Source organism: Quercus suber, unplaced genomic scaffold, assembly GCF_002906115.3.
Source record: "Quercus suber isolate HL8 unplaced genomic scaffold, Cork oak 2.0 scaffold_36, whole genome shotgun sequence".
Classification (NCBI taxonomy): Eukaryota; Viridiplantae; Streptophyta; class Magnoliopsida; order Fagales; family Fagaceae; genus Quercus; species Quercus suber.
This window is the reverse complement of record NW_027069501.1, coordinates 2,008,076-2,015,703: the sequence shown is the minus strand read 5'-3', so window position 1 is coordinate 2,015,703 and position 7,628 is coordinate 2,008,076.

The following is a 7,628-nucleotide window of genomic DNA, read 5'->3' as shown; positions in this document are numbered from 1 at the left end:
GGTCTAAGGTTGTGAGAAAGGAAACCCTACTCAAATACATAAGCCTGGCCCAAAAACAAAAATCTGAATTCCTATAACCCCGACAGATAGCAGCTATCGAGGAGGTGTCGAGCAGGTGTCGAGATTTAATGAATCTTGACAAATAGCAGCTATCGAGGAGGTGTCGAGGGGACAGAAACTTTCTCGATCGATCGATTAGCTATCGAGAAACTATCGAGATTGCGATAAGAATCAGCTGAAGAGCTTGACAGATAGCCAGGTGTCGAGGTAGCTATCGAGCAGGTGTCGAGCTTTAATGAATTTGCACTTCAGCTTGATTTTTCTTGGACAGACTTGATGACTTCAACACTTGATCTTGAAACAAGGTTTCTTGAAGTATTAAACACATCCTAGATCTACCAAAATACAAGTAAGGTGCGTTTTGTTAAAGGATTAGCCAATTATATAAAATAGTGACATATGTTCCTAACATGTGAATCACATATGTCCTAACACTAGTGGATAACATGAACACCCTACCAATAATATGAGGACTATTTCAGCAAAGCATTTCATTTTGGACAGACCTGAAGAAATATTCTAGCTTGTGTGAACTTGCAATTTAATAGATAATCCATTATAATTTGGTAGAAACAAAAAGATAAAATAAAAATTATTTTAGCACACCAAAAGATAACATATTCTCAATTTTATAATAGCCTTTTCATTAATTGAGAGTTGGACATACATTATGAAACAATCTAGCTGTTGAACTTGCAATTTAATAGATAACCCGTAATCAACTGGTAGAAAATATGAACAACCTACATGTTAGGACATATGTGATTCAATTTTAGGAACATATGTCACTATTTTATGTAATTAGCTAATCCTTTGACAAAACGCACTTTACTTGTAATTGGGTAGATCTAGGATGTATTTAATGCTTCAAGAAACAAGGTTTCAAGTTCAAGTGTTAAAGCCTTGCAAGTTAGTCCAAGAATCAAGTGAAGAAGTGTTGTTCATTAAAGCTCGACAACTAGTAGCTATCGAGGTTTAAAAGAGCTGTTTCAGCCTGAGGCTCAATAGCTGCTTAACAAATAAGGTATCTATCGAGATTTATGAAGTTCTGATTTTTAGTTCTAATTTTCATCCAATCCGTGAATGTATGTTTGAGCTTTCTTTTCTCATAACCCTAAACATATATAAGGATTATTTTAAGGGCTAAAAAAGGTTACGCACAGTTGCACAAGAGCACAATTCCATAAGTGTAAAGAAAAGTGTAATCGGCAACCTAATTTGCCCTAGTTCTTCTTTCTCTTCAAGAAGCTGCTGTGTTTGTACACTATAGGGTTTTGTGACCAAGCAACTTCATGTTCTTCATCGTGTGATGAATAGAAGAACTTTGCAGCCAACATCCTTCTCAAGTTGGTGATTAAGTCGTGTACTGGGATCTACGTTATTGGTTAGTCATGTATTGGGAGCTGTGCATTGAAAATGAGAGATTGTCACTACAAAATAAGTCCAATTGGGTATTGGGGTAAGGGTTCAAATGTAGGCTAGTATAAGGTACTGGGATTTCTTTACTTGTAACCGCTTGTTTTGATAATAGTGAATTCTTAGGAGTGGTGACCTTAAACTCACCTAGTGGGGTTTTTGTAGTGTAGGTTTTTTCCCATTTGTAAACAAATTACCGTGTTAATTTATTTTGCGCTGCATACTTTAGATAATTGGTGATTTGTTTGTACTACCACGCGCTTTGCATGTTAATTTGATTAATTAAGAAACTTGGCTAATTAATCAATTAATTTATAATAAGGGGTCAATACATTCTTGGCCTATCACTACACAACCAAAAGAAAATATAAAAAAATATTTTAGCATAGACTTTTCATTTCATAACTGTTGAACTTGCAATTTAATAGATATTCCATAATCAACTGGTAGAAAATATGAACAACCTACACAACCAAATAAAAATACATGTAAAGTAATAGGTAACTTGTGAGCAACTAGTGGTTAAAATAGTAATCAAAACGATAACAGGTGTCCACATCATTGAACACCAAGAACTTTTATGTGAGATTTTTGCACCAGTCATGTTTTTCAATAGAAAATATCTAATCTTTGAACATATTACAATCTCATCTAACAGTTATCTCAAAATCTAAACATCATGTGGTTCTAAAGAATTTGGAATTTTTATTGAATTATTTTACAATCTCATCTGACAATTATCTCAAAATTTGAATATTATGTGGTTCTAAAGTATTTGGAAAATTATTTATTTATAAAATTCCTCCAAGATAATCAATTATAATTTGGTAGAAACCAAAAGATAATATGAACAACCTACACAACCAAATAAAAATTTAAAAAATATTTTAGCATAGCCTTTTCATTTTATTTATAATTAAAAGTTACAAATACTTGAAGAAAAAATCCAGCTTAAAAACATGTAAATTAACATGTAACTTGTGAGCAACTTTTGGTTTAAATGTAATCAAAACGATAACAGGTGTCCACCTCATTGAAATCCAAGACCTTTTATGTGAGATTTTTGCACCAGTCATGTTTTTCAATAGAAAATATCTAATCTCTGAACATATTACAATCTCATCTGATGGTTTTCTTAAAATTTGAACATCATGTGATTCTAAAGAATTTGGAATTTTTACTAAATTATTTTACAATCTCATCTGATGGTTATCTCAAAATTTGAATATCATGTGATTCTAAAGTATTCGGAAAATTATTTATGTAAAGTTGTAATTTACAACTATGTATTTTGTTGGCTTTAATTTCATGCCAAATTTGATTGTAATTATGTTTAAGCTTTTGTACCTTGTATTATTTGTGGGATTTCATTGTAAGAGTTGTGTGAGAGAGAGAGAGAGTGTGTGAAGACTCAAGGCATGAAGACTAAAGCTGTTTTTGTGGGTAGCTCACAACTAAACATCTCGCGAAGTAAAACATGTGCCCTGCACATGACTAGAAAGCGAAGAGTCCGGAAAGGATGGAGACAGTTAGTTTTCATGAGTATCTCGCAGGTAAGGCCTTCCCGCGAGACACCTGCGAAACATTCTGTTTTGCCAGATTGTCCTATCTGATACACACTTTCTATACCCACACTATATATACTCACATTACCCACATATGTTGAGGAGTGCTTCTAAGAGAAAACCCTAGCCACAAACCTTAAGAGTTAGAGATTGTTATACCTACATTTCTCTACATAATTGCTTGTGGATTTTCCTTAACTCCTACCTCTCTATTTCTATACCATTGAGAGGTTGATAGCCCAAACACTTACCACGCCCTTTTAGAGTATCAAGTGAGGTTTTGGTGCTGCTGGGAAGCATTCGAAGAAGCCAGGCTTTGGCGGATGCAATCGGGTGTATTGCGGGATCTAGAGAGCTAGACAAGACACGGTTCCGAGAAGCCTTGTTGGAGTAGGAGCTTGGAGGGCTTAGGTGCATCAGGTAGATTAGGCTTAGAGGGTCTCTTGCTAACCCATGTATCCCAACTGATTGTCTTGTGGGCCGATTACCGCTTGGAGGGCGGCGGAGAGGTTTTTCGCTGAGTTCTTCAGTTTCCTCTTCAATAACACATCGGCGTGTTATCTTGTGTTTGCATTTTTCTTCTCTACTCTTTAACCTTTCATTTTACTGCTATATTATTATGATTATGGGTTAGAGTAGTTTGTTTGTTTATCCGCTCGTATTTACTCTATTCCGCACTTAGTATTAAGTTAGAGTAAAATCAATCCAGCAGTAATTTAATTTGGGGGCCTAAACAACTCTTGTCTTTTTTTAACACATTTTTGAGCTTTCAATTTATTTATAAAATTCCCCCAAGATAATTCATTATAATTTGGTAGAAACCAAAAGATAATATAAAAATTATTTTAGCATACCAAAAGATAATATAATCTCAATTCTATAATAGCCTTTTCATTAATTGAGTGTTGGACATACTTTACGAAACAATCCAACTGTTAAACTTGCAATTTAATAGATAATCTGTAATCAACTAGTAGAAAAAATGAACAACCTACACAACCAAAAGAAAATATAAAAAATATTTTAGCATAGCCTTTTCATTTTATTTATAATTAAAAGTTACAAGTACTTGAAGAAACAATCCAACTTTTAAACTGAATAGCCTACACAACCAAAAGATAATATAAAATTATTCAAGTATACCAAAAGATAATATAAAAATATTTTAGCATAGCCTTTTCATTTTATTTATAATTGAGTGTTGGACATACTTGAAGAAACATTCCATCTTTATTTACAATGTAATTTCCCAGAAAAGCAACTCATTCAACAATGTCCTATTTTTTTTGGTTATTTTCTTTGGTTACACAAACCGTTCGGGCAATAGTGGAATTTTCCAGCAAAGCAACTCATTAAACAATACACTGCAGAAAAGTAGAAGTAATATGTTTTGACTATGTGCAACTGTATCAAGCTCTGACCGCACGCATATTTGTTTTTATCTAGATAGACTGCTACCTCTGCCTCCTTAGTGGTAATAGCTCTGAATCTATCTATGACACTTGTGGACCAAGGAGGCACATGACTAATGTACTTCAGTTATTTATTGTGCGTTACAAAACATAATCTGCAAAATCATATCCCAAAAGGCATATGGTATACTATGAAAGGTGATGATGTGGCTCTTGCATCACAGTTTATGGCAAGAGACAATGGTTTGGATGAAAGTTTACAGGTATAAATGTTGTATTTGAAAATTTTCTTCAGCTACTACAATATTGCCAGATTTTGCTCTACATGATTGTCACACTATTTTTGGCTTGTCCCTACCTAGAACTTCCCCACATTTTAACCAAACCAAATTGAACCAAATCAAGAAATTAAGCTACAACCCAACTCAAGTTATAAAACCAATATCAAGTTACTTAAAGCGGCTATACAATTAACTCTTAACAATAAACCGTAATTAGTTCCAAAAAGCTAGCTACCAAAGCAGGAAAATGGTGTGCAACAGATTTTTACATCTACAAAATTAATTTAATGTCTTTGTAAATATATTATCATAAAAGTAAATGTCTTTTGAGACATGGTCCAGGCATTACAATCCAGTCAAACATGCTAAGAACCTAGCATATATGGGAATCAATGCGATCCACATCAATTAATTTTCTAATGCCCGCAATCACCAAGCTCTCTAAACAACTTGGATATCCAACCAACCTTGTCACCTTCTAGACAACTTCAATTAGTACCACCAAACTAAAAACTTAGTTTTCATAATCAATGAAGTTGCTCATTAAATGAGACTGAAACTGTGAGGGTAAGGATAATTCAAAACTTACAAACCAATGTTGAGTAGCCTAGTTGTTTTCCTTGCAATTTCTAAAATAATTTGAATTATTTTTAATTGAGCTTCCTCTCCCTCCAATCACTTTTCAAGCATGCTATTCTGTCCTTCAGAGTTGGGTTTCCAAAAAGTTTATGATTGGATGGTAATAAGCCTAGTCATTGCTTTTGAAGCACTTATTACTTATTGTTTTCTTATCTCCAAGCCTAATGTTGCATTGAATCGTGAAATTCCAAAAGAACTGCCAAGGCTAAAAATGACTAAGACACATAGTTTATTGCTCAAGGCACCGTTCGAGGGACTTTGATGAAGACATATGTAGAAAAATTATGCAGAAAAATTACCGCAAAAATTGAAACACTAGGAAAACAATTTGCTTTGATTCTAAAACCCAATCCATGTTATACAATCATGATATTGAAGTACGCTTTGATATCAATTGTTGGAAAACAGCAGAAGCAAATAGAATTAAAAACCCAGCAATCAAAAAACTCAAAATGAATAGACCCAAAAAATGTAGAGATCTAATTAAAAAACATAGCAATCAAAAATTCAACACCCTAAAAAAGATGCAGTAAACAATCAGCCACACCATAGCAGTCTTATAAATCTCAATTAAAAAACACAATCTTAGCACAAAATAAAAACACTAGTATAGTGACTTAAAATTAAAACCATGAATATCAAACCAAGTCTAAACCAAAGACCACGATAAACACAATTATGCAGAAAAGGGAGACTTCATGAAAGACACATTTCGACATGTATCCCATACATTAGAACAAAATTTATTCACTGCTTGGCTAGATTGGGACGAATTTGCTGAAACAGTGGAGTTGCAAAGTATAGGAACTGAGCAGGATGTAGAACCAATTGTAAATAGCTCGGCTGAAAATGGATCGCATCTCTACGAACCATGATAACATAGAATTGAAACGCATCATAATTCATACATCCTTTGGGTTGATACGATTTAGTTTTGTGTTTTGTGTTGTTATCTTTTTTATTCTCATTGGTTGTTAAATGTTATATTATTGCATTATAAAGATAGTATATAAAAATATAATTTTATTTTATTACAATGCATAACTAAAATAATTTGGTGTTTATTACTATACATTTCATTTTTACTATTTTTCTTCTCATCTTATTTTATTCAACATTTAAATTTAGCAACATCCTCCATATGATTAAATTATTTATATTTTATCTTTTTAAAAAAAAAATTAAACATATAATATTTTATTTAAATTCAATAAGAATTTTATTCAACATTTAAATTTAGCAACATCCTCCATATGATTAAATTATTTATATTTTGTCTTTTTAAAAAAAAAATTAAACATATAATATTTTATTTAAATTCAATAAGTAAAAATTGTTCATATTAAGTCTTCCCATGAAATGTTATAATGTATCAATGGAAAAATGAAATACAAAAGAAATACCAATTTAGAAACACTCAATTAAAAAAAAATTAAAAAAATTAAAAATTTTCTTATGAAGTATTCCCATAAAACGTTACAATGCATCAATAGAAAAAGAGAATACAAAAAACATGCTATTTTAGAAACACTAAATTTATAATAATATCAAACCAAAAAATCATAAAATAAACTAATAGTTATGGATATACTAACTTCATCGCAGCAAAATGGAATAAAAAATAAATAAAAATAAACGTTACAATGCATGTTTAGTTCATTAGAATTATCATCAAATTTGGGAAAACAATAGGATGTTAACAAAGAGAAAGAGAAACAAATTAGTAAAAGAAATCAAATGTCAATCAAATAAATTAATTAGTAACCGTTAATTGGAAAACAAAGAGGTTGGCGACTAAAGAAGTAAAAAATTAATTAAAGATGACCTTACGAATGTCATTACAAAATTTACAATGCAATTAAATAAATCGTTAAATTCACTTAATTAAATCATATAAACAACAATTAAATACAATCATACAAAATTTAAACTTAAAACTAATCAAACTCTAATCTAGAAAACCATATTTATTATCAAAACTAAAAGGAAGAGGTTCTTCAGTAATAATAGAAATATATAAGAAATAAATATGAAAATTTTCAAAATCCTTTTTTTGACATTTCATTTAACATTATTTATAAATAATAAAATAAAAAATAAAAAAAATCCTTAAATGCTTATATTCTTCACACACCACGACTTTTAAAAATCTAAAGAAAGGTCTAAGATTTTAACTCTCATTTATTGCCTCTATTATGAAAATCACCGACCAGTAAAATATGATAATATACTACAACAAAATGTATTTTTAGTGA